Genomic DNA, 10,367 nt, shown 5'->3' with positions numbered 1-10,367 from the left:
CACAATCATAGTAGGGGACTTTAACACCCCACTTTCACCAATGGACAGATCATCCAAAATGAAAATAAATAAGTAAACACAAGCTTTAAATGATACATTAAACAAGAGGGACTTAATTGATATTTATAGGACATTCCCTCCAAAAACAACAGAATACACTTTCTTCTCAGGTGCTCATGGAACATTCTCCAGGATAGATCATATCTTGGGTCACAAATCAAGCCTTGGTAAATTTAAGAAAATTGAAATCATTTCAAGTATCTTTTCCAACCACAGCGCTATGAGGCTAGATATCAATTACAGGAAAAAAGTCTGTAAAAAATACAAACACATGGAGGCTAAACAATACACTACTAAATAACCAAGAGATCACTGAAGAAAACAAAGAGGAAATCAAAAAATACCTAGAAACAAATGACAATGAAAACATGATGACCCAAAACCTATGGGATGCAGCAAAAGCAGTTCTAAGAGGGAAGTTTATAGCAATACAATCCTACCTTAAGAAACAAGAAACATCTCAAATAAACAACCTAACCTTACACCTAAAGCAATTAGAGAAAGAAGAACAAAAATACCCCAAAGTTAGCAGAAGGAAATAAATCATAAAGATCAGATCAGAAGTCAATGAAAAAGAAATGAAGGAAACAATAGCAAAGATCAGTAAAACTAAAAGCTGGCTCTTTGAGAAGATAAACAAAATTGATAAACCATTAGCCAGACTTATCAAGAAAAAAAGGGAGAAGACTCAAGTCAACAGAACTAGAAATGAAAAAGGAGAAGTAATGACTGACACTGTGGAAATACAAAGGATTCTAAAAGACTACTACAAACAACTATATGCCAATAAAATGGACAACCTGGAAGACATGGACAAATTCTTAGAAAAGCACAACCTTCAAGACTGAACAAGGAAGAAATAGAAAATATAAACAGACCAATCACAAGCACTGAAATTGAAACTGTGATTAAAAATCTTCCAACAAACAACATCAAAACAACAATCAACCCAATCCAAAAATGGGCAGAAGACCTAAATAGACATTTCTCCAAAGAAGATATACAGATGGCCAACAAACACATGAAAGGATGCTCAACATCACTAATCATTAGAGAAATGCAAATCAAAACTACAATGAGGTATCACCTCACACCGGTCAGAATGGCCATCATCAAAATATCTACAAACAATAAATTCTGGAGAGGGTGTGTAGAAAGGGGAACCCTCTTGCACTGTTGATGGGAATGTAAATTGATACAGCCACTATGGAGAACAGTATGGAGGTCCCTTAAAATACTAAAAATCGAACTACCATATGACCTAGCAATCCCACTACTGGGCATATATCCTGAGCAAGCCATAATTCAAAAACAGACATGTACCACAATGTTCATTGCAGCACTATTTACAATACTCAGGACATGGAAGCAACATAAGTGTCCATCGACAGATGAATGGATAAAGAAGATGTGGCATATATGTACAATGGAATATTACTCAGCTCTAAAAAGAAATGAAATTGAGTTATTTGTAGTGAGGTGGATGGACCTAGAGTCTGTCATACAGAGTGAAGTAGGTCAGAAAGAGAAAAACAAACACCGTATGCTAACACATATATATGGAATCTTCAAAAAGAAAAATGGTTCTGATGAACCTAGGGGCAGGACAGGAATAAAGACACAGAGATAGAGAATGGACTTGAGGACATGGGGAGGTGGAAGGGTAGGCTTGGACGAAGTGAGAGAGTAACATTGACATATATACACTGCCAAATGTAAAACAGATAGCTAGTGGGAAGCAGCTGCACAGCACAGGGAGATCAGCTCCGTGCTTTGTGACCACCTAGAGGGGTGGGATATGGAGGGTGGGAGGGAGATACAAGAGGGAAGGGATGTGGGGATATATGTATGCATATAGCTGATTCACTTTGTTATACAGCAGAAACTAACACAACATTGTAAAGCAATTATACTCCAATAAAGATGTTAAAAAAATAACATGTAATGAAATAATATCAGTTGGGTTGGGAGTAAGGATGAGGTAGAAATGGGATTATAAAAATCTGCAGGGAAATATTAAAACAAGAAAAAAAGATAAAAATCTGCAGGGAAGCTTAGAGCAGATGTAAGAAATCTTTTTCCGGGCGCTAATATAATTTAAACAGTTTATATTAAACATATCATTAGCTTTCTACCTCATACTACTTACACAAATCAATTTCAAATCAATTATAGCTAATATTTATTGAATGCTGATACTAGGCCCTGTTGAAATCCTTAATGTGACTAAACTCATGAAATCCTCACGGTACCCACCAGAAAAGTATTATTATCATCTCCATTTTATAGTCCATTTTATAGGAATTGGAATCTGCTCCTATATCTTGTTAATCTGCCTTCCATGTCATCACTGCTTATTTTTTCCCTCTTTTGTGCTGGGCACTAGTTCAATTTATCATTGCAGTCTTCTAATTTGCCAATTTTCTCTTTAAAAGACTCAAGAGTTTATCAGTTTTGATTTAATTTCTGTGTATGGTATGAGGCAGAAGTCCAAATTCATAGTTTTGCATGTAGATGTCCAGTTGTTCCTGTACAACTTGTTCAAAAAACTATTTTAACCCATTGTAATATCTTGGCTTCTTGGGAGTTCCCTGGCGGCCCAGTGGTTAGGACTCTGTGCTTCGCTTTCACTGCCGAGGGCGTAGGTTCAATCCCTGGTCGGGGTCCCCACAAGCTGCACGGCGTGGCCAAAAAAATAAATAAATAAAAAATCTTGGCTTCTTTATCAAAGATCAATTGACCATAAATATAAATATAAAGGTTTACGTCTGAACTCGCAATTCTATTCTATTGACCCACATGTCTAGCCTTATACTAGTGCCACACCCTCCTGACTATATAGCTTTGTAGTAAGATGTGAAAAGTGGAACTCCACTAACCCTGCTCTTTTGCAAGAGTGTTTTGGCTATTCTGAGTCCCTTGCATTTTTTTTTCTTTCTTTTTTTTTTTTTTTAATAATTTTTATTGGAGTATAGTTGATTTACAATATTGTGTTAGCTTCAGGTATACAGCAAAGTGAATCAGTTATACTATATCCACTCTTTTTTAGATTCCTTTCCCATATAGGCCATTACAGAATACTGAGTAGAGTTCCCTGTGCTATAGAGTAGGTCCTTATTGGTAATCTATTTTATATAGAGTAGTATGTATATGTCAATCCCAATCTCCCAATTTATCCTTCCCCCCTTGCATTTCTATATGCATTTTAGAATTAGCCTGCCAATTTCTCTAGAAAAACACAGGTGGGATTTAGATTGGAATGGCACTGAATCTGCACATCAATTTGGGGAGCATTTCCATTTCAACAATATCGTTTTCTAATCCACAAACAAGGATGTCTTCCCATTGACGTAGGTCTCCTTTAAACTCTTTCGACAGTATTCTCTCTCTTTTCTGTCTGTAATCTCTCCCTCTCTACTGGCACCTTCCCATCAGCATATACTGTAGTCAAGTTTCCATCATGTTAAAGGAAAAGAAAAATAAACTTTCTGGACTTGAATTCCCTCCAGCTCTCATCTTTTATCCCCTTCCTTGACAAAACGTCCTGAGAATGTAGTCTCTCCTCATTGTCTCCACTTTCTCTCTAACTTCTTACTCTTCAGTCAACTGCAGCTTGGCTTCAGTCCTTACCTCTCCACTAAAATTGCTCTTGACTAGATATCCAAGATCTTGTTCACTTCAACGAGCATTTTCAGTCTCCATCTCACCTCTTACAGCATTTTATACATTAATTGTTCTTAGTGCTAGAAATTCTTTCCTGGCTTCCAATTAACCACCTCCTCTTGTTTTCTGTGTATCCTCTAGCAGCTCCGCCTCATTCTCGCTGAAGTTCTCTCTGCCACTGTCCGTCCCATAAATGTTGGTGTTTTTCAGGGTTCTGTGTCAGACCCTTTTCTTTTCTCATTTTTACCTTCTCCCAATTGTGACATTTACAAAATGACTCTCCCATAAATATCACCAGCTCAGATCTCACTCTTGAGCTTTAAGCCCACTTATCCTGTTGCTAAGTTGACAAGTCTCTTGGAGAGCCTTTAACCATAACATATTCAACATGCCCATTCCCTAGTTACACCTTGTCTTCCACTCCCAGAACCCAGCTAGTATGCATCTAATCAGTTGCTCAAGCCAGAACTCTAGAAGACATTTTTGACTCCTCTCTCTGTTTCCTAGTCTCATCCCTTCTGTCACCACCTCTGTCAATCGTATCTACTGAATAAAAATAACTAACAGTTATCTATAATTTATGAGTTTTAAATAGCTCCAAAGACAAAGAAAAGCGCAGAGACTTTAGAATCAGATAATCCAGAAAGGTGAGTTAGACAGTGTACCCTGTTGGCTTTTGGGTCCATGCCAAAACCTTTCCCAACTTTCCCCTACACTTTTCAGGTCTTCTTGATCTGGTTCAAACTTTCCTGTCTGACCTCAGCTCTTACCCTTCTCTTCCCATTCCTCTCCCAACCCCACATTTCTCTAATTGTACTAAATTTCTTTCAGATTGGGATATGCTAGCTGCTATAAAAAACAAACCCCCAAACAGTATTGATTTATCTTATTAACATTTATTTCTTATTTGTGTTACCATCCAGGGTCATCTTGTGACTTCCCCTTATTTGGCGATTCAAGTGCGCAGGCTCTATCTGGTGACTCTGCCGTGCCCCAGGGCCTCAGACTTCTCTGAATTCAGCCAGCGGAGAAAGAGGGAAAAGGAGAGCAAAGGTATTATGGGGGGAACTATCCCACCCTTCTTAAAAGCCCTGGTCCTGTTTGACTCATGTCATTTCTGCTCATATTCCATTGGTAATAACTATTCAGACAGCCACCTTGATAAAAGGGATGCTGGAAAACGGATGCTAGGTAATGTAGCCCCTGGCAGGGCAGACACCATTTCTGCTACACAAACATCCCCTACTCCGTCCTCCCTCTCTCTCCACTACACTTTTTCCATAGTATTGCCTCTGACTTGGTTCAGGCTTTCTCTGTCCCCAGCCTAGTTTCCTTCTACTATCAGCTTAGGTATCACTTCCCCTGGGAAACCTATCCTGATAGGTTAGGTATTCTTGTTCCGTGCTCCCATAACACACTTTATTACCCTGTGATAGCAGATAGCGTGTCTACCATAGTGACCATGATGGCCGACTATCTTTTCCCCTCCAGACTGTGAAAAACTACGGGGGAAGGCACATTGTTTGTCTTGTTCATTCTCATATCCCCATCACACGGTATATCAATAAAGATGTGCTAAAGTCACATCAGAGGAAAGAAGTGTTGTTCTGAGGGGGAAAAATGGGCGGGGAGAGAAAATGGTTACCGGGGACCGGAGAGCTGCAGGAATCAGGCCGTGACAGGGTCGGAGACTAAGGAGCGCTCGCCGTCAGAATGCTGCGAGCCGGGACCAGATGGCTGGCCCCCTCGCTCTCACCCTTCCCGGTACCACGCAAGGGGGACGAGATTTTTGGCGTTCATACAACATGGCAGACATCGACAACAAAGAACAGTCTGAACTTGGTCAAGATTTGGATGATTTTGAAGAAGTAGAAGAAGAAACTGGTGAAGAAACAAAAATCAAAGAGCCTCAGCTGACTGTTAAGATGATGCAAAATCCTCAGATTCTTACAGCCCTTCCAGAAAGACCTGATGGTCTGGTAGAAACACCAACAGGATACATTGAAAGTTTGCCTAGGGTCGTCAAAAGACGCGTGAATGCTCTCAAAAACCTTCAAGTTAAATGGGCACAGATAGAAGCCAAGTTCTATGAGGAAGTTCATGATCTTTAAAGAAAGTATGCTGTTCTCATGGACATATATACACTGTCAAATGTAAACTAGATAGCTAGTGGGAAGCAGCCACATAGCACAGGGAGATCAGCTCCGGTGCTTTGTGTCCACCTAGAGGGGTGGGATAGGGGTGGGAGGGAGACACAAGAGGGAGGAGATACGGGGATATACGTATATGCATAGCTGATTCACTTTGTTATAAAGCAGAAACTAACACACCATTGTAAAGCAATTATACTCCAATAAAGATGTTAAAAAAAAGTATGCTGTCCTCTATCAGCCTCTATTTGATAAGAGATTTGAGATCATTAATGCCATTTATGAACCTACAGAAGAAGAACGTGAATGGAAACCAGATGAGGAAGATGAAATTTCAGAGAAGCTTAAAGAAAAGGCCAAGATTGAAGATGAGAAAAAGGATAAAGAAAAAGAAGACCCCAAGGGAATTCCTGAATTTTGGTTGACCGTTTTTAAGAATGGTGACTTGCTCAGTGATATGGTTCAGGAACATGATTAACCTATTCTGAAATACTTGAAAGATATTAAAGTGAAGTTCTCAGATGCTGGTCAGCCTATGAGTTTTGTCTTAGAATTTCACTTTGAACCCAATGAATATTTCACAAATGAAGTGCTGATAATGACATATAGGATGAGGTCAGAATCAGATTATTCTGATCCTTTTTCTTTTGATGGGCCAGAAATTATGGGTTGTACAGGGTGCCAGATAGATAGGAAAAAAGGGAAGAATGTCATTTTGAAAACCATTAAGAAGAAGCAGAAACACAAGGGACGTGCAACGGTTCGTACTGTGACCAAAACAGTTTCTAATGACTCTTTAATTTTTTTGCTCCTCCTGAAGTTCCTGAGAGTGGAGATCTGGATGATGCTGCCGAAGCTATCCTTGCTGCAGAGTTTGAAATTGGTCACTTTTTACGTGAGTGTATAATCCTAAAATCAGTGTTATACTTTACTGGAGAAGCTATTGAAGATGATGATGATGATGATGATGAAGAAGGTGAAGTGGATGAGGTAATGTTTACCAAATGAGCAAATAATTCTGTATAACACACTGAGAAGCAAATTGAGTGACATGTATTCCTTTGCTATAAATCATTACTCCGTGATATGGGATAAAAACGTTTTTGGAAAAAAATATGATTTTAGAATTCTACAGCCAAACAATGTATGTGTGAGGTTTCAATAATTGCAAAACTCAAAAAAAAAAAAATGTGCTAAAGGCATGTGAATAAGCTGAAGCCATTATTTAAAAGAGAAAAGTAGGGCTTCCCTGGTGGCGCAGTGGTTGAGAATCTGCCTGCCAATGCAGAGGACACGGGTTCGAGCCCTGGTCTGGGAAGATCCCACATGCCGCGGAGCAACTAGGCCCGTGAGCCACAGCTACTGAGCCTGCGCATCTGGAGCCTGTGCTCCGCAACAAGAGAGGCCGCGACAGTGAGAGGCCCGCGCACCGCGATGAAGAGTGGCCCCCACTTGCCACAACTAGAGAAAGCCCTCGCACAGAAATGAAGACCCAACACAGCCAAAAATTAATTAATTAATTAATTTAAAAAAAAAGTAAAATCAATCCCCAAAGTATTAAAAAAAATAAATAAATAAAAGAGAAAAGTAGGTTAAACTTTGCTATTTGAAGAGCTCCAAATTTGCCCTAATTTCTTTTATTGTGGTTGTTTCTACATGATTTTCTCCCAGAAATCACAACAAAAAAAAGATAAGCTGCTAATAATACCTTAAAATTATTTTCTCCTCCAAAATGGCGTGCATATTAGATAAAAATTATTCAGACAAAACTTCCATAATCATATTTTCCCCCCTTAATCAACAGTATGTATATTCTCTGGTGTTGACACTTAGCCACCATCTCATGGTCCAGAGTCCTAGCACAGGGAAAGCAGACCTTAAGAGCTGATGTGATGCCATGTTAAATATATTTAATTTGGAATATGGATTGATTTTGGCTCATCTAGATAAACCAGGTAACTTTCCCCCATCTTATCTTTCTATCCTATCTTATTTTTTTTGTTTGATTGTATTGTATTTATTTTTATCTCCCACATTTTATATCAAGGCAGAATAACATAATGCTGGTCATTAGAATCACCTGGAGAGCTTTTGTGGTGACCTAAATGGGAAGGAAATCCAAAAAAGAGGGGATAGATGTATACATATAGCTGATTCATTTCACTGTACAGTAGAAGCTAACACAACATTGTAGAACAACTATACCCCAATTTAAAAAAAAATTTTAAAAAAGAACTTTTAGCTGGTTCTGTCATCTTCACTCTGAAAGGCAAGTCCATTCTTGTGCTGCCCCAAGGTAGGGCTGGTGACTGAAAACAAGGCACGGACAGGGAAGACGTTATTACCAGTTGGCAGGTCCCAGAGGACACACAGACATACCTGGACAGACCCAGAGTTAGCCTCCAGAATGACTGGAGGCACACAGAGTTGTCTTCTGCCCCAGGGATAGCTGGTTGGGCAGAGAGAGCAGGGAGAGGCAAGTGCACCTGGGCAGGGGGTCCACATCTGTCCAGTGTTGGTCATCACCCCCAGTCCTGTACATCCTGATGACTGTGTAGAAAAGCTCACGCTAAGTGAGCTAGGAAACCCCACATTGCCGTGTAAGCTCAGACTTTTCATATTCACAGGTCAAACAGCCCCAGTAAATTCTTCAGTAGAAAAAAAAAAATCACCTGGAGAGTTTTAATGCCCAGGTCTGACCCCATAACAATTAAATCATAATGTCTGGGGGTAGTAGCTAGGTCGCAGTGGTTTCTAAAGATCCTTAGGTGATTCTAGTGTGCCACAAAGTTTGGAAACCACTGGTGTGGTAGGTTTTAATCTAAGTTCTGACACATACTGGCCTTCTAACTTTGGACGTGCAATTTAACTTCTTTGTGGAGTTAAATTATGTAAAAGTGGCTGCTTATAGAGTTGTTTTAAGGATGAAATGATTCAAAATAAAGTGATGGGGTCCAAGCATAGAACACAGTAAAGCCTATGGAAACTTTTTTTTTTTTTTTTTTTTTTGGTGTGTGTGTGGGTATTATTAGTCTTCTCCCTACCAAGTGGAGAAACATCATAATTCATTCTGAGTTAAACTTCTACCACCCCATTCCATTCTTCAGCGTAGCTTGGCTTAACTATGGCCTCCTAGATAGTTTGAGAGTATTATCCAAACCAGGATAATTGTCCACAGACAATTCCTTCAGTGTTGCAGAAGTAAACAAAGTCTCTGCTCTTCTAGAATTTATATTTTAGTGGGGGAGATAAATAATCAACAAATCAATATATAATTTCAGGCAGTGTTCATTGAAGCCATGCCAATGCAATAAACTTTACACTGAATTCACTGTGGTTTTCAGCTAAGAATGGCAGAGGGGAAGGCATTTCTGTTCCCTAAAAGGAAGAGTACTTTCCAAAGAGTGAAACGATATATTTTCTTAAAAAGGTAAAAGTCATGTCTCATACAAATACAAAATGAACATGTGTCAAAGATTTTGTTTACTCATTAATTAACGACGGGACCAGTAAAATCTTAGAACCGGTTTAAAGCACATTGTAAAGTACCCACTTACATTGTTCAAATCAGGATTGGGAAATGAATTTACAAATAGCTGCAGAATGGCTTTTTCCAAGGAGGGGGATTCAATATGAAGTTCAATGGACACGAGTACTTCCTCTTGCTACCTGTTACCTGCATTTAGAGTTGAACAGATGTTGACTGAAAAAAATACACACAAGCTGTAAGTTGAGAATTATGTTTTATTTGTCGTACTTACTGAGGATTTAAACCCAGGAGACATCCTCTCAGATAGCTCTGAAGGCCTGTTCCAAACAGGTAACAGAGGAGCCAGGAGATACAGGAGTTTTTGCAAAAAAAATTCCAGGCAGTCAGAACATCAAATGATTACTGTTAATTAAAGAAAACTAGATATCTCAGGTCAGTGAATTTAGTGTTTTTCCATGTATGGGAAGACGCAAGAGTCTGGGCTTATTAAAATTATTCCTTTGATATGCACCATAACCATCTAGCGCCAGTAACCTATTTCTCTCCATCCTGAATCCCCTCAGGATGCACCACTTGTGGTGGCTACAGAGGCTGATTGGCTCCACCGCCACACAGCCTTAGTTTATTGAAATAGCAGGTTACATTCTTTGTCCACACCTAGCTCCACAAAGAAAGATGGAGAGCTCCTATAGATTCAGAATACCCTGAAAGGTGAGCCAGACTATGGCTGGTTTTTCACTGAAAACACCCGGGAATCTTTTAGTACATTGCATCGTGTTTCACAATTTTTCCCTATAAAAATCACTCTACCTGTAAACACTCGACAGCTAAGCAGTTCTTCCGCTTTACTTCGCTTTCATTTTCGTCAACCCTTTTGCTTCCATTTTCGTCAACCCTTTCTTTTGCTTCACACTTGCCTTTGGCAGGGCTGGATGGTAGGTACTTCTTTGCTCCCACCAAAGAGGGGTCAGAGTGAGTGAGAGTGGAAAGCTAACCCTTTCCCC

General features: G+C 39.5%; 1 pseudogene; it reads left to right on the top strand.

Moving 5' to 3' along the window:
* Positions 1-5,528: 5,528 nt before the first annotated feature.
* LOC137777681 (nucleosome assembly protein 1-like 1) lies at positions 5,529-6,881 on the top strand (annotated as a pseudogene).
* The last annotated feature ends 3,486 nt before the right edge of the window (positions 6,882-10,367 follow it).

This window comes from Eschrichtius robustus, chromosome 15 (assembly GCF_028021215.1).
Source record: "Eschrichtius robustus isolate mEscRob2 chromosome 15, mEscRob2.pri, whole genome shotgun sequence".
Classification (NCBI taxonomy): domain Eukaryota; kingdom Metazoa; phylum Chordata; class Mammalia; order Artiodactyla; family Eschrichtiidae; genus Eschrichtius; species Eschrichtius robustus.
This window is presented reverse-complemented; position numbering and strand designations above follow the sequence as displayed.